The sequence below is a fragment of the Hylobates moloch genome, unplaced genomic scaffold (genome assembly GCF_009828535.3).
Source record: "Hylobates moloch isolate HMO894 unplaced genomic scaffold, HMol_V3 SCAFFOLD_2, whole genome shotgun sequence".
In the NCBI taxonomy this organism is placed as follows: domain Eukaryota; kingdom Metazoa; phylum Chordata; class Mammalia; order Primates; family Hylobatidae; genus Hylobates; species Hylobates moloch.
In genome coordinates, this window is record NW_026652277.1 from 72,238,099 (window position 1) to 72,263,216 (window position 25,118).

The 25,118-nt window shown below is 39.2% G+C and overlaps 1 protein-coding gene across 46 annotated transcripts in view; it reads left to right on the plus strand.

Moving 5' to 3' along the window:
• The first annotated feature begins 8,194 nt into the window (after positions 1-8,194).
• ADGRL3 (adhesion G protein-coupled receptor L3) overlaps positions 8,195-25,118 on the plus strand; it is an 866,327-nt gene continuing 849,403 nt past the window's right edge. For 29 of the 46 annotated variants that reach the window (XM_032151681.2, XM_032151691.2, XM_032151695.2 and 26 more), the window contains exon 1: positions 8,195-9,631. The gene's annotated coding sequence lies outside the window, so the exon portion shown is untranslated. Of the gene's footprint in view, positions 9,632-9,822; positions 10,608-25,118 lie in introns of those variants that run through there. The other 17 variants (XM_058434557.1, XM_032151664.2, XM_032151674.2 and 14 more) reach the window with 3 other exon arrangements.

Sequence of the window (25,118 nt, forward strand, 5' to 3'; positions counted from 1 at the left end):
TACATGGCCTATTGAGAGAAAGAAACAATGATTCTCTTAGCTCCCATTCCAACTTCCCTAAGAAGAACTGATTAGCTTGCTCATCAAGGAAGTTACCTCTTTCCCTCTCTGATCCGATAAACTGTAGCCAGTAGGGAAGTTTCTCATTACAAAAACTTGCCATTGGAATCTCCACCATGTAAGCAGAGAGTCAGTAAAGTAAACATGTCTATATGGTATATACTTTACTGGATTTTTTAGCCTTAGTCATTATACCCTCTGTATTTTAACATCATTGTTAATAAAGTAGAAATAATGCCTATGTTGCTTGTTTTGGGGGAGGATTAATTACAATGAAAAAAAGCCCTAGCACATAGAAAGTTATGCTCCTTGCATTAAAGAAGGTTATGGTCTAAAATTAAACCATAAGAAAAAAATTTGTCATTCTTACTTATTTTGAGTAAAAACATTGTCTTCTGACTCTATAACATAATTAGATGATTGCCAAGCTCTATTCCAGTAATTTAATGGCAATGATTTTCCCCCAGTTGATTCCAAACCATTAAACAAATAAAACAAAACAAAAAATCAAATGGACTTTAAAATCAGGAGATTTGTTCATATCTTAAGGCTATTCCAAATCATGCCACAGTAGAAAGGGATTTCAAAAGGATTCAACTTGATTTGAGTAACGGCGCCTCTCCTGGACAAGGTGACTAATTTGAATTTGATAACTCTCATTTAGATGTATAAATTCTATTAATCTATAATCTTAAGAGAATGATAGATATATTAATATTAATCAGACATAGTTTAATAGATACTGATGTATTTATACATCTTATGTATTTAATATTATATATTATATAACACTTATCTTGAATTATTTCATTCACCAGACATTTATTGAATACCTGCTATGGGTCTGAGCAATGTATGGGGGACTTAAAATTCATGGAAATGTAATTAAAATATAAAAGTAAAAAATATAAACTTTATTTCTCCACATAAGCTCTATCAAGTTCAAGGCACTTTAGTAAACAATGATCCCAGCTATTTAGTCCATCCCTAAAGAACTGAGGGTCCTGGGAAATTTACCACTTCCACCTCTTGGTAGCCATTGCTTTGATTGTGCTTTGCCCTTAGGATCATGCCGGTAAAGCCATGTTCCATCTATTTCTACAATTCTTCAAAGAAATTCTTCAGGATCTTAATCTCACTTATTTAAAATCTCCATTGAAAGCTCTGCTCTTGTCTGCAGCTGATCTGGGATCAATGGTTTTGGCACCCATTGAGTGGAAGGTTTGCTCAACTTTAATTTTTCACTCAGAATTGTGTAAGCCAAATGAACTGGGATGTCTATGGTCTTGCCTATTGTCTCTGTTGTTAATTATTGGTCCTGTTTAGTTAGGTCACAAACAAGATGAATTCTTTTCCTTGAAAATTGATGTAGATGGTGTGCGTCTGTGGGCTTCATCTTCAGTGCTGTGTCATCCCTTCTTAAAACTAGTTATCCATTTGTAAATGACTGGTTTCTTTGGGGCATTCTTCTCATAAACTTTTTAAAGCTTCAGTGAGCTCACCATTCTTCTACCTAAGTGTCATGATAAATTTGATGTCTGCTTTTGCTTTAGTTGTAGCAGAATGCATGTTTCTCTGCTAGGGGCTCTTTCCAAACTTTTGTCTTACATTTCTCAGAGCCTAAAATGAGATCATCATCAGTCATGTTATAACAAGTTAGTATGAGTTTATTTTGGTGCAGTAAAGTTTTGAAATCCATGCATAGTTTTTATTAATAATATGTATTTTCTGTGAACATTTTGAAGACTCCTCATATTTCCGAGTGGAGAATAACCATTATTTTCTGACCAATCTTATTTTTGTTATTTATAGGAAAAGAGGTGAGGCATATAATTGAATAAGATGTCAGATATGAGAAAATCATCTAACTGAGAGTACTGCAGAAATAATGTGACCAACATCTCAGAAGAGTAATGCTGTATGCCTTCCATGAGCTCAGATTTTAAGGAAATCCAGTAGGTAATCTGAAGGAGAAGCTAACTTCCTAGCTATCACCATAACACAGACTGCATGTTAGCATTATAACTACATATCAATACAGAATTTTCACTATGCTTATCTGATTTGGGATTTAAAAATATGCATGCAAAAGAAACAGGAATTTATGATAAAGGCTAGCAATATTTATTTTAATCTGATTGCATTCTTCAGGAAAATATTGCACTACGTCAGGTTTAGATACCACCATGTGGCAGATAATGTAGTTGTGAAAAGTGTCATATTCCATTTGGGTTGTTAAAATGAAGTACCATAGCCTAGGTGGCTTATAAACACAGAAAATTATGTCTCACAGTTCTTGAGAAACAGATCAGGGTGCCAGCATCATCAGATTCTAGTGAGGGCCCTCTTTTGGACTGCAGAGTGCCAGCTTTTCATGTCTATTCACAGCAGAAAGAGAGCAAGTGAGCTCTCTGAAGTCCCTTTTATAAGGGCACCAATCTCTTTCATGAGGGCTCCACCTTCATGACCTAAGTACCTTCCAAAGGCCTCTCCTCCCAATATCATTATGTTGGGAGTTAGGATTTCAATATATGGGTTTTGTGGGGCCACAAACATCCAGTCCATTGCAGACAGCTCCTTAGCTTTCCTTACCATCAAGAATTTATTGAGACCCTTGGTATAGTATACTATAGTCTGAAAAATTCTTGACAATAATTCTGATTAGCCAAGCCTGCATCAGTTGCCTGTACCTGGACCCTTCAACCGTGGCCAAGAGTCAGGGCCAAATAGTATGAACAAGGCCACTTCATAGACACATCTGCCCAATCATGTGTGGAAGCTGTTGTCAGAGAAGGGGGAGTAATTATGAGTCAGGCATCTACTATCTGTGTCTATTATAGTCTTAAAGGAGTGAGGCTGAAAAGCAGAGCCCAAAAAAGTGGCAGTGTTTTATAAAGGATCAAAAATTCCATTCTCTTCCTTTCTAGACTATGACAGTTATTACTGACTATCTCTGGGTTGACCACGATGTTTTTGTTAGTACAGTACAAACATATTTGTATACTTTATCTTATAAAGATGAGAGGATCTTAAGAAAATAGTGTTGGGCTCTTGAATACTTTTCTATTTCTGGAGACTAGAATCTGGGCACTGTGATGTTATGCTTTTAAAGCAACTCCATGAGTGCTGAATACTTCTACTAGAGCAGGGTACTCTCACTAACATTTATAGTGAGTAGCTATAAGCATTCTGTGTTGAAACTAATGAGGAGTTGTGAAAGGTAATCTAACTATGGGATCTAAGACAAGGTAGCTAGAACAGTTACAGGCAAAAACCAAGTTACAAGAAAAAAAGAATTATTGCTTTCACAGTCTTTCAGAACTGGCATGCATGTATGCAAACATTTGAGAAATAATAATAAAGAGTTTTAAGGAGACACTTCCATTGGAAGAAAAGAAGTCAATACGTGGAAAATGTTTACTACTTAGGAGAAGCTGTTTAAAAATATTTAGATTTATATCTATAACGATATCTGTATCTATAGCTAAGCTTCCAAGTCATTAAGAATGTAGAATTCACAGGTCTCTTTTGGATTGAAAAAGAAGGAGGGTGAATAACTTGAAGCAAGGAGGGAATATAAGATACCAAATTAGCAGGGCAATACAATCTGTAAGATTTTACAGACTTAAAATGGTCCTTTGAGAACTATCCCAGGGTACAGAAAGGGTCACTGAGGGCTTCTTGGGATTGGGCTAACCCATAGGGTAGTCTAATATGTTCTGGTAGCCCTATGTAATCCATATTTGCATCATTATTCTACTGAATTCCAAATGCCTTAAAATTCTAATCACGCCATGGCATCCTAGGAGTCTGAGTGCTATGCTTTGCTGTCTGCGTTGCAGATGTGATTTAACTCTGATTACCTTGATTTGTCAGTGAATTTAGGCCCAGTAGCATTTAAGATAGTAACTGCCTGAGGATATCTGACTGAGTATTAGAGAGTATTGTCCCTGATGGCAATAGCTCAGTAATTTGAAATCTTGTGAAAGCTTACATCTGGTTGAAGTAGAAGGTCATTTCATGTGAGAGTAGCACTGTCACGTGTCTGCGTTATCCACGCATTTGGTTACTGAAAGACTAATATATGCAAGCCCAGCCCAGGGTGGTATGCAATGGTAACTCAAAGGATGAAGAAGAGCTAAATCATGAGAGAATCCTGATATTCACTTGGACACATGACTGCCTAGAGTAGTCTACATTTTCCATGTAAAGGATGGAATGAAAGGGAAAATGGTGTATGCAACTTTAGGAAATTTTCCCTGGATGCAAGAATGCTCTTCTCTTTCTCCTTCTTCCCTTTCGTCTTTGCTCTTGCAAGGTAGGTGTGATTGCTGGAACTGAAATTAGCAATAGTGGCCACAGATGGCTGAGCAAGAAGACAGAAAGTGTCTGTTTCAGTTTGGAATGCTTTTGAGGGCCATACCTGCACTAGACCACCTACCTCTAGATTTTCATTTGAAAAAGAAACAAATTTGTCTTGTTTAGGTCACAGCTATGTTTTGTTTCTGTTGCTTGAAGCCAAATTGAATCTTAACTAATATAGTATGTATGCATCATTTAAAAAATTATTTTTGCTTATCAACTTTTTCCCACTAACTATTGATTTCATTCCGATAAGGGGGCTGTTATTGAGTATGAAAAAACCAAGACTACTTTGAATATGTAAACATTACATACCTTCTCCCCTTTTATAGCAATTATGGCTGAGATGTATATCATTATACAAAATCCTTGTCCATATCTCTGCTTATTTCTGTAGAAGAGATATCTATACATAGAAACACTGAATTCACTGGCACATATATTCTATAAAGCAGTTGTTTCATATTGTCAGCTTTCTTTCTAGAGCAATTGTGTCACTGTATATTACTAGCATGGAGGCATGCCTGTCTCAACAGACTTTCATTAGAGTTTAGTAATACAGCACTATTGCTATTTCAGCTAATTTTATGGTACAAACATGAAACATGATAGATCTCCTAATTGGATACATTTTTATGTATTAGATTTCTATAGGCAGAACATATTTCCTTACATTTATTGGCCATTTGTATTTATTCTGTGAACAGATGGTTTCAAGGTCTTTTCTAAACTTCCATTCTGTTGGGGATCTTAGTACATTTCTTATTGATTTGAAAGGGTCTTTGGTCTCAAAATTTTAATAGTCATTTAAATGTTTTAATTCTCTTTATCTTATTTGATTAGATAATTACCTTTGTTTTTTTTTTTTTTTTTTTCATTTTTAGAGTCCTTTTCCCTTTGGTAAAAATTATTTTTTTCAATTTTAATGGTGCTGAAGCCAACAGCGTCATCTTTTTAAAAAACCACTCTAGTTTGCACAGAGTTACCTCATATTGAAAGGGGCTGGGCGGAGGCCAAACTACACAGGTCGCGGTCAAGAGATCTTTACTGGAGGTATCGAGCGGCACCACGCAAGGAGAAGGAAGAGAAGAGAGAGACGGCTGCTGGCGTGCTGGGTTTTATATCCCTTGGGCCTACGTGGATTGGGCTAGGGGCGGGCCCAAGGGAAGGCGGGAGATGCTTCTTTCTGATTGGCCCTCCTTTGGCGGGTTCAGACAGTGCCCGGTCAAGGAGGCGAGAAGAACCCGGAACCGGCCCCATCTTAAGGTACGGCGCCATTTTAAGGTACCCCATGTTACCTAACACATATGATAGTATCTGTGCTCAAACATCATCTGTATGATGTCTTCTCATTAAGAAAAAGGTGTTAAATATATGTAACAAAGATGTTAAATATAGTAGCTAAGAGAACACAGAATTTATTTTATTTTTATGGAAGCTTCACCTTAGAAGAACATTGGCAAGAGTCATGGATTTCCTGGCAATGAAGTGGGATGCTTTATGTCTTCAATCAGATATAGAAGACTATGTCCACAAGATTAAAAATGACTTGGAAGCATGAAAGTTTGAGATTAAAATATAAGCAGCTGCCTTAAATAATGTTGCCTTGACATTTGATTAAGTTATATAAACAACTGACCTATTCTCTTTCTTTCATTGCTTTTCTTTCCTCATTGGTTATTTTTATTCACACTCCTCCGATTTTTGTTTTTTTCTCCCTCATTACTGTCTTTGTAATTTTGCTTAATTGTGGTCAACTCCTCTGTGGTGAACACTTCCAATTACTTAACTGACTATGCATAGTTTTCAGTTAATATTTCATTTATATAGATACACATATATGTATATGTATGTGTGTATGTGTGTGTGTGTATAAATATATATATATAAAACTTTTACTTTGAAATTTCATTTTCCTGCATCCCTCCAGACCTCTGGTGTTGTGTTAAAGTTGATTCTATAAACTGATCTATAGCTACTATTTATTTAATATTCTCATGCTACCACTAATAATCTTTAATATCTATACATTGTCATTATATGTTTTTATCCATCTAAATAAATATTAAATATGTATTTAATGTTTCTGATGCTACCACTAATAATCTTTAATATCTATACTTGTCATTATATATAATTACAATATTATTTTTATTACTTTTCTTAATACAACCAATAAGCATTTGGGAAACGAATTGAGTAACTTCCATTTTCCCTCCTTTACAAATAAGAGCCTTTTGTCACAACTGGCTAGAGTCTACTCTTTCCAAAACTATTTAAGTAACAAGTGACTCCAGATGTCAATTTGTATTTTCTTTAAGTATCCAGGGGAGTTCATGGATGTCCTGTATTAGGCAAATTCAAATAGCATAACTTCAACTTGTGAACATCTAGTTGGTCAGAATTCAGCAATATCATTAAATCTCCCTTCCCACCCCCGATTTTTTAAAGGCGTAACTATGCACAAAGGACTGTAGATATAATCTTTCCTTATACAGATGATTAAAACTAGGAATTTGCATTCAAGAAAAACTGTAATCTGAAGAAGCAAATGGACAAACCGTTAATGATTAAAAAGGAACAAGGAAAAACGCAGAATAAAATAGGTGTTAGAGAAGAGATGTCATCAAGATGTTACAGGGTATCATGAAAGGAGGGATTTTTGGGGAAGGAGTCTTGGTGAGAAGAGGCTTCTTGGAGAACGTTGGATTGGAGTTGAGCTTTAAAGAATGAATGACATTTTAACTGTCACTTTGTGTTGGGTATGTTTTAAATTCTAATGAGGTTTCAGGTTCTTCAGATATGCTAGGATTGATGTTACCTTTTAAAGAGCTCCTAGAAGTCGTTAGATCATTCTAAGTGTATACAATCAAATACAACTTGGGAAATTTAGCTACGGATGTAATGTGCTTGTTGAATGAATATGATAAATCTTAGTGATTTGAGTGTACTGGTATAGAAAATAACATCGTAGCCATTTGAAATTAAGACACTTTAGAGCAGGAAAAGGCCTTACAAATTATGTACTCAACACTCTCCTTTACAAAGAAGGCACCAAAAGGTTCAGCAATTGACCAAGGTCACTCATTTAACTTGACCAGACTTTTCCTCTATCAGAAGGCATGGCTTTGGAATCCGCACCTTTCTGTATCCATTATGGTAATTTCCATTGATGTTGTGAAATAAGATAATTGAATCTCCACGATTGTTTATCAGACAGGGATACTTTAAACTGTGCAATGAACTTGCAGGTCGAGTTAAGTTTGAAGGAACATAAAATGGACCAAAGGCAGGAAACATTTTCAGACTCAATACTTGCATAATGAAAATACGGAGTAATCCGCACCTGAAAAAGTGAGACACTGGCAGGACTTTCAAGCAGATGTGGTTTACTCACCTAGGGTGGAGTGGGAGAGGAAGACAAGAGGAGAAAGGAGGGAGGAGGGGAAGGGGTTGATGGAGAGTGGGAGGGGGAGAGAGGGACAGAGGAGGAAGTGGAGGAGAGAGAGAAAGAATGAGAGAGAGAGAGAGCGGAGGCGGGCCTCGAAGCCACTGGAGAGGTACCCTTTGTCTGACAAACCCTGAAAGGGAAGCCTCTAGTAGCAGCCCTCCCGTTCCCACCTCCAAGCGTTTGCCGAACTGCTAGGTGGAGCCCGCGCCGCGGAGCCCACGAGCACTCCATATCCGGGTTTTGCCGGCCACCCCTTTCCCTGGCGCGAGCCCCCTCCCCGGCCCTCGGAGCTCTCGCCTCTGGCCCGCCCGACCGCGGCTCATTCTGGCCTCGGCTTGGGCCCCGGCTGCGCCTACCCCGCGCGCAGGCTGCACGGCCCCCGCGCGCCCGCGCTCTGACCCGCTCTCTGCGCTTCGCCCCCCTCGCCTGCTGGCCCGGCCCCGCTCGCTCCAGTTCCCAGGAGCGGGGATGCAGATACTGCAGCTGGTCGGGGTGGGCGCCGCCGCCGCCGCCGCCGCCGCTGCTGCTTGTTTTTCTCGGACTGCTCGTTGCCTCCGCTCCGGCAGCTGCTGCCGCCGCCGCCGCCGCCTGTGACTCGCCCCCTCCCCTTTCTTTCTTCTCTTTTTGCCTCGGTCCTCTTCCTACGGGTGTGCGCGCGCGCGGGTTGCACGGTTTGCCTTGGCAGCAGCTCGCTCGTGTGTGCGCGTGTGTGAGTGTGCGTGTCTGGAGAGCGCCAGTGCCTCGCTCGCTCTTGGGGAGTCGAAGAAGAGAAAGAGCCGAAGAGACAGCGGCGGCGGCGCGGAGCCCGGGGCCGCGCGATGAAGCTCCCACATGCCCGCAGCTGCCGGGCCCGGCCGGCGAGCTAATCAGCCACCCCACGGGCTCGGGGCTCGCCGGCCCCCGGGACGCAGCCCTCGGCGGCCGGGCGCCCGCTCTGTCCGCGCGCCCCCTCCGTGCACCCGGGAAGGAGTTTGTGTGGCTCTCGCTCCGGCTGTCCGCGGAGGTTGCGGGCGTGAGAGGGGACCCTCGGCTGGGAGAGAACCTCGGGAGGACGAGGAGGAGGACGGTTTGGCGGAGAAGCCACCCCTGGCCCTCGCGGCTCCCCCTACCTATTCCATCGCTCCCGCTCCGAGGCGGAAAGGGGAGGACGTGGAAGAAGAAAAAGAAAGAGAAGGGGGGTGGGGTGGGAGAACTGGATATAAAGATCGGCTGGGGGGATGGTGGAAGATTTTTGGTCTCTTCGGCAGCGTCTTTTCTTAAGCGGCGGCGGCAGCAGCAGCAAGAGGAGGAGAAGCAGCCCCAGCTATGACTGCCGCATGTTAATAGCTGCCGCTGGGTCCCTCGGCTGCTGCTGGAGACAGAGCCTGACTCCGAAGTTGTGCAACTGGGGACTGGGAGAGACATTTGAACCCTCTTTTCTCTTCGCTCCGCTTTTGCCCCCTTGGGGTGTGTGAAGCGAGGAACGTAAAGGAAGGCGAGCATTTGGCTCTCTTTTTCCTTCCCCTTTCTCCGTGGCTGTGTAGCAGAAGAAAAGGAAGAGAGACTTTTTGTTGTTGTTTCCTTGACTGGGGTCTCCACCCTCCTGCTGCTTTCTCTGCGCTTCGATTCTCGTTATTTGCCGCGTGTGGTTGGGGGTGTCTGCACAGGGGCCGGCCGGTCTTTTGCCCCGGGCTCAATGGCTGGATTGTGGAAACTGCACCCGCCTTCAGGTTGTTGAGCAACTGATGGGACGATCTCAGGGACCGGCGGTTACGAAAGGTAATTTATTCTTCGCACTCTTCATAATAGGGGTCGCTCTGGCCGGGCGCAGGCGGCGGCATCCACCGGGCGGGCAACAGAGGGGGTGCGGGGTGCATGCACACTCGCCCTTCCACTCACACACTCGCCCTCACGCACACACAGTCATCCGGTCGTGGTGCGGGGCGGGAAGGGAACCTCCTGGCTGGTGGGCGCTCGGGTCTGGCGCGGGTTCGAGTTTTTTCCAGCCATTGGGCGATTAGACCGGCCGAGGGGAGTGAGGGGGATAAGAGACTGGGCGCATTCGCAGCTGCACACGCTGGGGAATAGGAACAGTTCCCACCCCGTTAATTCTCCCTCTCCTCTCACCCCAGTGCCATCCCCTGGTGGGGGCAGAAAGCGGACAAGAGGGCGCCTTTTCTCCGTCAGGCTGGAACTGGTGCGGCTGGAGGCGGGAGCGGGCTGGAGGACGGACAGGGTCTGGGTGAGAAGCTGGGCTCTGGGAAGATGGAAAATGCAAGGTGCCGAGCCCGGCGCGATTCTCCCTCAACGCTTGCCTGGAGCATCCGTGGTGGCCCCTTTTGCCCAGGTCGCGCCCCTGAGTCTTGGAGTCGCGCTGCCTCCCCGCGCCCTGCCTGTTGTGTCTCCTTCACGGCAGTTTGGTTTAGACCTGCGTGCCCAGGCTTTGTTAGGCGGTTTTGGCTGGAGAAAGCTGCCACTTTCGTGGGTGGCCCGGGCTGCGCTGTGCTGGTAGTGGGCACTGGGCGGGGGGCGGCGGTGTTGCACGAATCCGGGCGGCCGCGGCGCCGGGGCGGGGTGGGCAGAGCACTGGTGGTCGCGGTTGGCGGGTTACAGGTAGGAGAGAAGGCACCTCGGCGCTTCTCTCGGGAGAAGGGAAGGCTCCAGGCTGCAGCGCAGCGTCTGAGCCGCCGCGACCCAGCCTCCGGTCCCACGTCGGAGCTCAGAAGCTTAGGGTGCCAGGCTCCCAGCGCTATAGGTGGGTGGGTGTGTGTGTGTGTGGTGTGTACGGGTGGGGGCGACCTCCTCTACCAGCGTTACTTGGCGGCGGAGTCAGCGTTTGAGTGTGTGCGCATTTTTGCGCCCCAGGGACGGCAGAGAGGGATTTGCGGGGATGCCGGAGCTGATGCTGCTGGAGCTGAGCTTGCTTATTGAAATCGCCTGGGATCCGCTTAACCGGAAAATCTGGTTTGAGGAGGCCTCGGGGGCCCCCGCAGGGTGGCGAGGAAGCCTTGCCATGTCCCCTTCCCCTGGAGAGGCGCAGCTCGGCGAGATGCGTGCGGTGCGTGAGAGTCACTGGTGCAGCGCTCGATGCACCCCAGATTGGCCCTGATGAGAACCTCCTAGGGTAGTCATCTCTCCAGCAGATTGAAGTAATCGAGTCCAGCCAGCTTAACTCCTGGTCCCTGGAATTCTCTGGCCACTTTCCTACCTCTGATAGAAACATGCGCTGCTTTTGTTTATGGCCAGAGATGTCATAGCAGTTGGGCGAACTCGAGCCTTGGAGCCACCTCCAGGGTGTCTCCTCCCTGTGTCTGCGTGTGCTCCCTGCCTGCGGTAGTTAGAGCACATTGTAAACAACGGTGTAAGCACTCCTGCCACAGTCTCCTTTAGAGTCTAACCTGCTGTCGTCTGTTGTGTTTACTTTCCTGGCTGTATTACTCATTAGGAAGTATAAGGCTTCTTGCACCTCTGATTTTACATCCTTCCAGCCAGCTGCTGGGGAAATGAGGAGACGCATAGACTCTGGCAGGAAGGAAAAATTGCCTTCTGTGTTTTGCTCTGAAGTAAATAGGCAGTCTGCTAATTTTAGTGTCATATGGGCTTTCATCACTAGTTAAAGAATGTCATCGTAGAATCTGCAAAGAAACACTTCTTTAGCATTTTTTCATTTGGAGACTCTCCTATATTTCTCTATGAGAATAAACAGAGTTTGGTAAGATTTCTTTTATATATTTTTCCATCTGTAATGATTCTAAATGGTCTGGACTTCTGGCGCCCGATTTATCTGTATGTGGATTACAAATAGGATAGAATTCTCAGCTCTTTTATAATCACCAAAATAGGATACCAGATAATTTGTATAGGAGTTAAGAGGATATTTGTGTGTTGAATTATCTCTCAGCTTTGTTTCACCCAATCTTTTTTTTTTTTGTAACCAAAGCAAGGGTAAAGACTGTACAAAGATAAACACAGTTTATAAAGTGTTACTTTTGCAAGTGAAATTGCTTTTTACTTTCAATAATTAAAATGTATTAAATTCCTTAGGTCTAGATTAGCTCTGACTGCTTTGGTGTTTGTTGCAAATACTTGTGTTCTATTTTGTTTTAAAAAGTATAGGGCTGTTAATGGAACAGGGTACTTTGTTTTTAGGTACAATAATTTCTGGATATCTTCATTATTTTTTAAAGACCTTGACCTCTTGAAAAAGCATAGATTGCAAAAGACACCGAATCACTGATGGCTGACTTTAAGTTATATTTTTATGAGAGATATTGCTAATGGCCATCACCCTAATAGAAAACTTAGAAAATTTTGATTTAATTCATGAGAATCTAGCTTCATGTATTTGTTTCATTTCTAGATTATACGTATTAAAGTCTTTATACTTGCAAATATTTCTGAGGATTAAAGAATACTTGTCCTCCCATTTTCGAAGATCTAGTCACAATGATTCCCAGTCCTTACATTACAAGATTTGATCAGATCTGTTCTTTGTTTCCTAGCAGCATGTGTTCCCTAGCAGTCATACATTCCACAGGTCCTGATGTCATTAGAACTGTGTGTGTCAGTGTATTGTGCTGTCTTTAGCTGAAGGTGAATGTGTCAGAGTATTTGAATGCCATTCCATAGCTCTTCCTTATCACTAAGTATTCAGTAACCTGGTCTATTTGTGTATATGGTTGACTAGACTATTTCTACAAAATCAGGGTAGGAGGAATGATTAACACAAAGTTTTATATGAACTATTAATTTTTTTTTAGATAGAGATGTTAGGCTGCATCAGGCATCCCCGGCCTGAAGAGTGATAAGCCAGCGTGTGATTTGCCTGATGGGTAAATGCTTTTGATGTCTCATTTTAGGTTGCTTGGTGTGATTATCCTTCAGACTGAGAGTGCTCCTCAAAAATATGAATGGAAAGTCTTTCAGAAATGATTTTCTTAATCATGATCTTCTTAACATTTTGCAGATTTAAATACTCTTTTCCACAGGGAATAATAGCAAGTATGCTGCTTACTGGCTGCAGCTACTGTGGCTGGCATTGTTTCTGCTAATTAGGAAAGGCAGATTTTTTTATGGATTTGATTTACCATTGATTCCTTTGTGAGCTATAGCCAAGGAAATCATAAATAGTAGATTAAAAAGACTATAAAGTCATGAGGATTGAAGTTAGTCAAATAATATGATGCAAAACTGAATTGTTTCTCAGATTTGATTTGGACCACTTTAAGTGTTGGTTGAAACTCTCTTTGAAAAGGACTGCCAAGTAGAAGTGACAGTTACTGTTAGAAGTGGGGAGTTTTGGCCCAGAAATCAGCAAGGAAAACTGATTGCGATTTTCATATTTAGGATCAAACAGTGATTTTAAGAAATGCTGTGCAGCCTTAATTTAGCATGGTGTGAATGGCTAGAGCAGTTGGAATTTAAAAAGGATGATCTGTCCTTAAGTTTTGCAAATGGCTATTTTGCCTTCTCTTTCCTGGATTTGCATTATATTCAAAATATGCATTTGCTCACTTTGGGGGGAACCCTCAAGAATATGGCTGTATTGTAATTTCTTATTTGTTTGCCCACAGGACATATTTACACTTAGATTATTATTATATTTATGTCTTCCTATTTCATGCAAATGCATTTCTTTATAGAATAACCAATTTTATAATTAAATAAAAAGTAAAACTTGCAAGTATAAGTAAGGTCCTCCTGACATTTTTCCTTGGTTATCTTTTTGTGTTTTGTCGGGTAGGGTAGGGAGAGGGCTAGAGAGTTGTTGATCAATGAGAGAAAAATCCAGATTTTTCATTCATTGTGTAATACATTGTGAGAATGTAGCGTGAGCATGCTTGTAAATAGCATTTATGCATCTAAGGTGTGCAAGTTTTTCCCCAAATCTTTAATATCATTACTCTGATCTGAGTGTCAGCATGGTCCAATGAAATTAACTCTACTGCTGCATAAGAAACCAGGTGTAACTTTTTTCTTAGAATTGTGATATGTACTTATGGATTCATAAGCACAAAATATAAAAGAGAAAAGTAGCTGTCGTACTTGAAATTAACTGAACTTCTTTATTTATTTTGAGGGGTGGATAAAAGGGGAGAGTTTCTATATTTGCTCATCATAGGTTCTATAGACCTTGATAAATCATGTCTTCCTTATGTCTTATTGACACTTAAAACAGGAACTTAGTTTCAATTTTAATGAATGTCTTCATAAAAGTGATTACAAATAGGTGTTAAAAGAAGTCAAAATTTGGTCCATATTATTCAAGAATTTAAATGGAATATTGTGGGTGGTAATCCTACTTATTTTGAAAACTGTTTTTGGGATGGAAAAATAAATCATCCAACTGAATGTTTCAAACTTCCATGTCAATTACTTTGTAAAGCAAACAATGCTCTTTTATTAGTGTTTTCAAAGTGTCCTCTGGGCAACCCTGGGGATCTCTGACACCCTTACAGAGGAAATGTGAAAAGAAAACATTTTTATAATAATGCTAAGACATTATTTGCCTTTCACTCATATTCTTTAACACGTGTTCAGTGGAGTTTTCCAGAAGGTATATGATATGTGATGACATCATTGCTCTGATGGCATATGTCATATGTTCTTATGTATTCTCAAGTTTTAGAATTTTCCCAGTTTATCAATACTTGAATGGTGACAATTACAGATATCGTAATCAAAAGTCACTTTAGAGGCTGAGTGCAGTGGCTCACACCTCTAATCCTAGCACTTTGGGAGGCTGAGGTGGGCAGATCACTTGAGGTAAGGAGTTCGAGACCAACCTGGCCAACATGGTGAAACCGTGTCTCTACTAAAAATACAAAAATTAGCCGGGCATGGTGGTGCATGCCTGTAGTCCCAGCTATTCAGGAGGCTTGAAGCAGGAGAATCGCTGGAACCCAGGAGGTAGAGGTTGTAGTGAGCCAGGATCATGTCACTGCACTCCAACCTGGTCCACGGAGCACGACTGTGTCTCAAAAAAATAAATACAAAAATAAAATAAAATAAAAACATGAAGTCACTTTAGGTCATTTATTATTATTATTATTATTATTATTATTATTATTATACTTTTAAGTTCTGGGATACATGTGCAGATGTGCAGGTTTGTTACATAGGTATACACGTGCCATGGTGGTTTGCTGCACTCATCAACCCATCATCTACATTAGGTATTTCTCCTAATGCTATCCCTCCCCTAGCCTCCACCCTGCAACAGGCCCCGGTGTGTGATGTTCCCCTCCCTGTGTCCATGTGTTTTCATTGTTCAACTCCCACTTATGAGTGAGAACATGCAGTATTTGGTTTTCTGTTCCTGTGTTAATTTGCTGAGAATGATGGTTTTCAGCTTCATCTGTGTCCCTGCAAAGGACGTGAACTCATCCCTCTTTATGGCTGCATAGTATTCCATGGTGTGTATGTGCCACATTTTCTTTATCCAGTCTATCATTGATCGGCATTTGGGTTGGTTCCAAGTCTGCTATTGTGAACAGTGCCACAGTAAACATACATGTGCATGTGTCTTTATAGTAGCATGATTTATAATCCTTTGGGTATATACCCAGTAATGAGATGCTGGGTCAAATGGTACTGCTGGTTGTAGATCCTTGAGGAATCGCCACACCATCTTCCACAATAGTTGAACTAATTTACACTCCCACCAACAGTGTAAAAGCATTCCTATTTCTCCATATCTTCTCCAGCACCTATTGTTTTCTGACTTTTTAATGATCGCCATTCTAACTGTCATGAGATGGTATCTCATTGTGGTTTTGATTTGCATTTCTCTAATATAGGTCATTAATTTTTAAGAGTATAAAAGAGTCCTGGGCCAGAAAGTCTGAGAATGGCTCAAGTAGATTTTTCTGAGATCTGCCTCCTTGTACTCTAAAATGCCACCCATCCAGCCACATAAAGAGCCATGTAGGATGAGAAAATGATTAGATGTCCCACCTGTAAAAAGACAGGCAAGTTGGATATAGTTATTAATTATTTGGCATTTTCATTATTCTATTTCCAAATAATCCAGTGTAGAAAACTTGTTTTTAGATGTTTTGTCCTTATTTAGTGAAATGGAAACTTTAAAGCAGCAGATATGCAGCCTGATCTGCTGACTGCTCTCGGGAAGGCTACAAAGGAGTCAAGGGGAAAATATCTTGATCTAGGCCCTAGATCAAGATATTTTGATACCTAGAAAGGCAGAGTGGTGTAGAGATGGGCAGAAAGGGACTCTGGAGTGTCTTTGCCTAGGTTGAATAAGCTATTGGATTTGGGTCAAGATACCTGATCTCTCTCTGCTTTAATTTCCTGATATTTTTAATGGATTTAGCAATTGTACCAAATTCACAGATGATTATGAAGATTTAATTGGTAAATCTATGCAGAGTCCTTAAAACAGTTCCTGGTGCATAATAATAACATAATTGTTTGCTGCTATTATTATTACTATCATCATCATTATTATTGGGTCTCATGAGAGTCCTAGGAAACATTAATGAATTCCCCATGTGATTCAGATACATAATTATATTTCACACCATTATAGAGTATGTCTTAAAATGTTAGTAAATTTTAAAATTTCGTATAAAAGATAATCGTCTTTATTTTACTCTCACACTTTAAAACTCAGGAAGGATTATTAGCATTTTTTAGAGAAAGAATTAATAAAACACCTTTGTTAGCTTGAGCTAAGTTTGAAGTTTGATAGTGAATGTGAATGCCCAATTAAAACTAGATTTCAAAGACCCTAATTGAATATTTATATATCTTGGGAATTATTAGAGAGGAAATCACTTTTCTGAAGTGATATCAAGATGACTCACTATACTCTTAATCTGTTAATCACTATCTAAGCACCACAACAAGCCATTTTCAGTGCAAAGGATCCTTGGGGTAATTATATACTGTAGTTCAGTCTATTTTTGAGTGGTCATATGTCTAACTAGTGAAAGAAGCTATACATTCAGATTAGCTTTACTAGATACTAAAGTTTAATTGGAGAACTGTGTAATACTTTTGAATGAGACTTTGGCAACTATTTGAAAACTTTAAGTTATAGATGTATTTATAAGTTATATACATTTTGGGGGTATATTCTATGGCTAATTTCTGACCCAGCCTATCACTATGAAATTAGTACTATAGCACTTATTTCCTTCCAGAACTTTGGTCAATTCTGATTTACTGTTGCAGAAATTAAATTATACTCCATAGATAGGCATAGCTGGGCAGTGTTTTTAATTATGAGCATCTCAGAAATGGTCTTTGGACTGAGAATCACTTGAATACAACCCCAAATGTGCAAGTTTCTAGCTCTGTCATCTGTATCTGTAAAATAGATATAATAAAGTTTACATTGCTTGTTTGAGTGGAGTAATAAGAAGTAAATATAAAAGTACCTGGTGGACTGAATATTTCATGCATAGTACCTTTTGTTATTAGTCATAGTATTATTAGGAATGTCCTTGAGTACCATTATTAAGAAAATGTAGCTAAATCAAATATCATTTTCTTAATTGAAGAGTTCTTGATGAGCTAGGAAAATCAATAGCATTTTCTTAAGTAGTTGAGAAAGGTTCAAGTCTTGTATTTATCTTTACTATGTTCTTTCCCTCTGTCCTTTTCTAACCTTTTAAGTACTTATTCTGAGCTCTTCTTCATCTTAAAATGTTATGCTCTGCTACTAATTCCCCATCAAAAATTATAATCCTGACAGAAAAATATTTTTGACATCCACCAAATACTGTGTCCGAAGATTGACTTTAAATTAGGTATAAAATGAAAGTAACAATTTAAGATGTTTTAAATTAAATGCCCTATTATCTTTTCACATGTCAATCGTTCTGTAAGCTTTAACTGCGTCAGAATTTTCTATAATGCTGTAACCATATCAAGTCATCATAAATGTCGAAAATATCAGGATTTTCATATTTTTAAAAGATATATAATCCCAGATTTTAAGTCTCATAAGAATGTCATAAATGAGATAAACCTGTAAAATTCAGATCCCAAAATTGCTTTAAAGACTAAAACTTTTGACAGGCTCATAAATGAGTCGAAATTTTAGAATTGACATCTGTATTTCAGTGACAGTGCCAATAAGAGAAGTTATTAAAATGTGTGACTTTCACTATAATTATCCAGCATGTATACTGAAAAGGAAAGGATATGATATAGTAAGTGGTAAAAATGAATGAAAAAGTAAACTGCACATTGGACTGGACAACTGGCTTGCTAAATTGTACCAGAATTAGGTGTTTTAAAGTATGACTCAAGGAATTGCAAGCCAAGTAGAAATGACACCCCCTCCTGTTTGATCAGCTTGTGTTGGTGTTTACGCATCCCGCAGAGGCAGAGTGTGTTACTATTCAGGACAGCCCCAGTGGCTCCACAGTAGCCTGAGCCTGTGAGAATAGAGGAGAGACTCAAGCCCAGTTTTTGATGTTCTGCTTGGGTGGGTAACCTGAATACTAAAATGCATTCCATTGACGCTGACCCTGTAAGAGGGTTTTCAACAGTCTCCCGTTTTGTTTTGGTTTGGTTTGGTTCCCCCGTTCCCCGTTTCCTTTTTCTCAAACTCTTCCAAAGACTTTTGAATAAAAGGAAATGGTCCTGACTGATGGTCATCTTTTTGTATGAGATTTTATTTCTGGCAAGAATGGAAGGGTTCAACTGGTTTTCATTAACACCTTTTGTTTTTTCAAATTTTCGGTGTTCTTGATTTGTCAATGGCTTATGGTTGTTGTTTGAACCTTGACTCAGAATACTGATCATGACTTCAAGGCGTGGACAAAGAACCTATTGAGAAATCATTTTCTGTTAACACAAGGCATGTGTGTATCTATAGCCTTTATTTATATTGGCTGTAAATGTTCGGTTGATGTTGTCTAAGGAGTTTTAATTATATTATTAACTGTAGTTGGCTTTGGAGGAAGAGCCAGGAGGCCATTTAAAAAAATTATATACAATCATCTTTTGAGGTTTAGGCAATTTCAGTTAGTTTTCACTTTGATTCTTAACAATTTTTATGTATGATGGTTAAATATTATTTTACAGTCATTCTAAAATGGTGCAATTTTATGATAGTATCTAAGTTATATGTACTTCAATTTAACTTAAAATATTTAATAGAATGGATGTTTTCACTATTTCTTTTAATTGCAAAGCCACCTCCAGCTAGCTTTCTGCTGAACTAGTTAATTTATTGGGAAGTTATTGTGCTTCTCACCTAAAGATTCTTGGGAAAGAGTGAAGTCTTACTCAGGTGTCAGAAAAAATTGGATACCTCTAGGCTTCTGCCTCAGTTCCATGCCCCTACCCAGCCTACCAGTTTTCTTTTCCTCTGACTACTGGATTCATTCGCTTTCCCCACAGTCTGAATTAAGTACTCAGACTTATACTGATCTACTGTCATCAGCTTGGTGGAGGCAGTAAGAATATTGCAGTTCCTCTGTGGATGAATGGATAGTTAGCTTGAAGAAGAAAAGGCTCAATTAAGAGAGGGATGTTGTTCACACAAAAAGAAAGAGGCGCTGATAGTGTCTGAATAGTTATTCTTTAATAACTGGGACAAATCAGGTGTTAGAAGAATTGGTCAGGAAAATCATTGAAAATGGGTTTACTCTTTTCCTGTAAGAGGCCAGAGTGATCTTAGAAAATGGTTCCTTACTCACGTGACCAACAAAACCCAACAAAATCATGCAAATCAAGGGGTTCAAATCTTCAGGTTCATTTCAAGAGCACCCAAGTTATCTATAAAACTGCTCAAGACATATAGGCTCTGTAAATACGAAAAGCCACCAAATATCTGAAAGATGTCCCTTTACAGAAGCAGTGTGCCATCTCTGTCCTACAGTGGTACAGCCACTGTACAATGGCAATGTTCAATGCCAGATGGGAGAGCTGGACACAGGTTTGTTGGCACAAAGAGAGCTGGATTTTTTCCTGTACATGCTTAAAAATGCAGAGAATAATGCTGATCTTCAAAGTTTAAATATAGACTATCTAGGCACTGAGTACATTCAGATGAACAAAATCCCCAAGATGTGACATCTGATAGTGCTCATGGTTGAATTAACCCATGTATGAGCTTCGCTGGCCACGTTACTGAAAAAGAACAAATTGTTCCAAAACCAGAAGTGGAAATTGCACAGAAGAAAAAGTTATGCCAGAAGAAACTGAAGAAACAAAAACTTATGGCATAGGAACAAATACAGCATAAAATAAATGCAAATAGAAGTAAAACCAGAAAAAGTGAGTTTGTAGATATGTATCCGTCCATCTGTTTGAGACATCTAATTATTTTACACTTGCTGTGTACTCATTATATCATGCTTCTGATGAGAATATATGTTTATTCAAGTAAACCTTCTGTTTAGAGGCAGAGTATTCAAAACTATATCAAGTAGGATATTTCAGATAATTGAGCATGGATAACTTTATAGTTGCCTAAAGCATCCAAAGAAAATATACTTCAGTGTATCCAGTAGTATTTTTTCAAATGATAGACATCTAATATGGGCTCATTATTACCAAAAGCAGAGATTGAATATTAATGCTGACACTTTACCAGCTGAGGTGCCTTAAAGCTGTTATATGTATTGTTTGGAATACTCCTGAATTTATTATTTTACTTTTCATGTATGCAAAAAAGAAAGTTATGTTGAGTTTTCATTTTCATCTGAAAGTACCAACTCAATGTAAGTAGTAACATATGAAGATAATTTGGAAGAATTTTTAAACGTTGGTAGAAGGCCTAATTAGCAGAAATCTTATGTACAATGACCTTCCTTACTATTGCAAATCCTCAAAGAAGAAGGAGCACTAAAAATTAGTATGCTGTCAACATTTTTTTTATGATTTGATGTTATTAAGCAAACTTTTGCTAGTATTTCTTTTTCTGGTGCGTTTGATTAAATGTGTGATCTTATCTTGGTGAAATAGCCTGCTGGGCTGCGGAGAGTAGTGTTCAGAAATGAAATTTGCTTAGAGCCTCTGAGCAGACATTTATTCAATGAGACCTTTCTTAAATAATAGATGATAGTGAGATAACAGTGGTATGTGTATGTGTGTTTTCTTCCTTGAATTTAGGGGATGTTGAGCTAGAGCAACAACAACAGAAGTAATGGGGTATGAAAGAAAGCATTAGATTTATATATGAGAAATTAACCTAGTTTATTACAAATGAATGAACAGTCTGTATGAGGGACTCATAGTATCAATGACAGAGGACACTGTGTTAGTCCATAAGTTTTATTTGAGCAGTCCTTCTATGTTAATTCCTTGCCGGCTACTCTCTTTTGGCTTAGTAGAGGTTACTCTGGAATGAATTTTTCTCCACATACATCATTTGCGCGTGCTTTTTCCATTCTACTTGGGTGCTGGTAATGGCTGAATTTTGACTCCCATTCTTTCTTCCTGGTATAGCTAATTGTACATTCTGAAGATCATATTTACATTTTTTTCTGATTATAGTATATGCTCACGTTGAACACTTTTGAAATACAGAGATACATAAAGTTAAAACTGAAATCACTCAATATAACATAATATAGTCGTATACTGTGTTCACAGAGATTATGTCATACTTAATTTTTGCTTTGATTATCTGCATCTGTATTGTGTGTGTTTGTTTTACTGGAAATGAGATTAAACCATATGTAGTTTGTATAATTATCTCCAATTTCTCAATGCCATTATTTTTTGAAAGCATTATTTTAAGTATCATAAAATATTTCATAATGTAGACATACTATGATTTATTTAAACATTTACTTATTCATGTGGGTTGTCATTTGTTGCTAGAATAAGTAGTGTCACCATGAATACCCAAGTGCTGAAAGCTTGGCCTGTTCTCCAGTTTTTTTCTGTAGTACAGATTCCTTGAAGTACAATTACTAGATCAAAGAGTAAATAATTCTTTGACTTTTTCTACTTGGTTACAGATCCAGATGCATCATTGCCTTCTGTATAACTGGTCCTCTGAAAGTTTTGGAAACTCTTTCTTATGAATTGTTAACTCTCAGTTGTGTATAGTTCATAGCTACTAATTCTTGGTTATGTATGGTTTTACTATGTATATATGTATAGTAACTTTTACTAACTTTTTGGTGATTCTTAAGAATTACTAATGCTCAGCTGCATGTACACCAATATATAAAAGCAGAGGTCAGTACAATAATCAAAAATGGAAATTTACTGGCTATTAATATTTAAGTAAAGCTATGCCTAATGTCTTTGAATTTAACATATTACTAAAACAAAACCATACAACGAATTTTCTCCATGAAGAATTGAGTCCACCCTGTGTCTAATATTTCCATAAATGTTCTTAGTTTCTTTCACTGCTCTTGAATGGACCTCGTATCTCTTAAGTTCATCTAAAGCATCAACTTAATAAAACATTTTCTCTACCATACTTCTTATGGAACAAAAACAAATGGTGGTTTGGATTATTGTTCTAAAATTTAAGTATGAAAAGTAGGAGCAAATTATTAGTCAATGCATTTAAAATAAATGAAGTTTGTCTATAAAAGTAGATGGGTCAGAAAAGTAATTAAACAGAACATTTTGGCTTATAATGAGTAAACATGAACACAAGTTTTGCTAGGTGTAACCTCAATTAGAGATCTGTCTGTAGGAATAAGAGTTAGGGACAGGCTGGATGCTGTGGCTCATGCCTATAATCCCGGTACTTTGGGAGGCTGAGGCAGGAGAATTGCTTGAACCCAGGAGTTTGAGACTAACTTGGGCAACATTGTTATACTTTATCTCTATAAAAGTAATTAAAAAATTTAGCAGGCATTGGGGTGCATGCCTATAGTCCCAGCTCCTCAGGAGACTGAGGCTGGAGGATCCCTTGAGCTGGGGAGTTCCAGGCTGCAGTGAGTCATCATCACGCCACGGCCCTCCAACCTGGGCTACAGAGTGAGACCTTGACTATTTAAAAAAAAAACAATAAAAATAGATACATAATGTGAAATGTCCAGTAGTATTTAGGTAAAATTAAAGAGGAAAACAGCAGGTGGATAATGCAATTTGAAATCAATTTTCCAGTAATGCTGGTACCTACTGAATTTGATTTCATTGTAGTTCATTCTTTGTTCTGAGAGACTTTAAACAATATCTTTGAGACTTCTGCTTCCAATTGTACAGACGTATTTACGATACATTTCTAGCAGTCAGAGTGGAAACATATTCTACTTTCAGTATCAATATTTTGTTTAAATCTGCACCAGAACATATTTATGGGACAGAGTTTAATGCTTGATAAATAAATGATTGTATAACTGCACGAATGTGCTTTATGGACCTAAAAGAAACAAGAGAACATGAAAGCAGTTTTTGAAGTTATTGTTGCAAGATAAATTTAAGTGCCATTGAGAATTGTTCTGTACATGCATTTGGAATAAAGAAAGGTACAGAAGGAATCTTGAAAGCCAGACTGTCCTGCGTTTTAGCTTCCTTAAAAATATATTGTCAAGAGTTGAAGTAACATGCCCAAAGTGACATGGCAGTTTTGTAGCACATGCTGCCTTCTATTATGGATTTTTTTTTTTTTTTTTTGAGATGGAGTCTTGCTCTGTTGCCCAGGCTGGAGTGCAGTGGCCCGATCTCGGCTCACTGCAAGCTCTGCCTCCCAGGTTCACGCCATTCTCCTGCCTCAGCCTCCTGAGTAGCTGGGACTGCAGGTGCCCACCACCACGCCCAGTTATTTTTTTTTGTATTTTTAATAGAGACGGGGTTCCACCGTGTTAGCCAGGATGGTCTCGATCTCCTGACCTCGTGATCCGCCCGCCTCAGCCTCCCAAAATGCTGGGATTACGGGTATGAGCCACTGTGCCCGGCCTGGAATTTCTTAGTCTTGCACTTGAGAGTTCTCATTTCTGATTTCAGGAATGATGTTATCACTCTCTAACTTGTGTCGAATTAGTCATGTAACTTCTGTAGGTCTATTTCATCCGTAAGTAGAAGATAGGATGGTGGGTGGTCCTTTTTCCCCAAAATATTCATGGGATAAAATAAAATGGTAAGGCTTATTAGAATACTTTTTGCAAGTTGAACTTTTCAAAAAAACTTAATAGGTAGTTGATGTAAGAATTTTTACATTTCTTCCTTCTTTAAGAGCTAAGTCTCAGTATTGCATGTGGTAATAGCATATTTTAAAAAGACGAAATAGATTAGACTATCTTTTTGTGATGGCTTAAAGAGAAAGCGACATAATGAAGATGTTTTGCATGATTTGAAACCATTAAGGAGTCTGATATATTTTTATCATATTTCTGTATTATTGAGGATGGTAATACGTTTTGTTCCTAATAAATGATTTTAGGATTTGGTATAGTTTTTTATCTCAGCTTTCTTTTTCTTATGTTTATATTAAATACTTTTTTAGATTCAGAGCTTTGGGCCCATAGCAGTGTTACCTTGTATCAAGACAATTTCAACTTTTCTTCATTTATAAAGCAGAAGTGTATACCTTGAGTATAGAATTCTCAGTGTCCCCGTTTTACTCCTTTTTTTTTTCTTATGGCTGAATTTATTTATGTAAAATTATTACAATTTATTATAAGGTTCAAACATTAAATTGTTTTTAGTTCTACATTAATGAAATGGTCTTTACTGGGCTTAATAAACACACAAATAGAAATGTACCAGTTGCAGTAATAAAAATGTATATACATGAATGAAAATCAAAGAGGAAAAGTAGAGGGCAAAGGAGTCGTAGAAGCACGATTTCAAACCTTTCCTCTGTGTCACACTGGAAAAGTTACTTCACTTCTCCATGCCTCATTTCTTCATGTGTTGAAAAGGATAAAAATAATACCTATCTTTCAGAGTTATTGTGAGGATTAAATGGGGTAATGCACATAAAACTTATTGCACACTGTCTAGATTTGTATAAGCACCCAATACATTTTATTATTTGTGTTAATTTTTCATCAATTTGTTGTTGAAGCTGATACCTTTTCCTAAGCGGGCCTCTAAATTGTTCTGCTATTTTTCTGCAGTTCCCAAAAGACTAGCTTCATTAAATCATTAATTTTATAATTCACTATTTATTTGTTAGCACCAGATGTCTGCAGGGTGCAGGGGATATGGAGCATAACATGGCAGAAAGAGCCTCTGGCTTTATGGCACATGCAAAATCATGGAAATGAAGAGGAATTAAGCAATGTATCCCTCATGAATTAGTTATAGTTAAAATTGTGGTAAGTGCTACAGAGGACAAGTCCAGGATGCTATGAGAGTTTAGCAGCAGAAT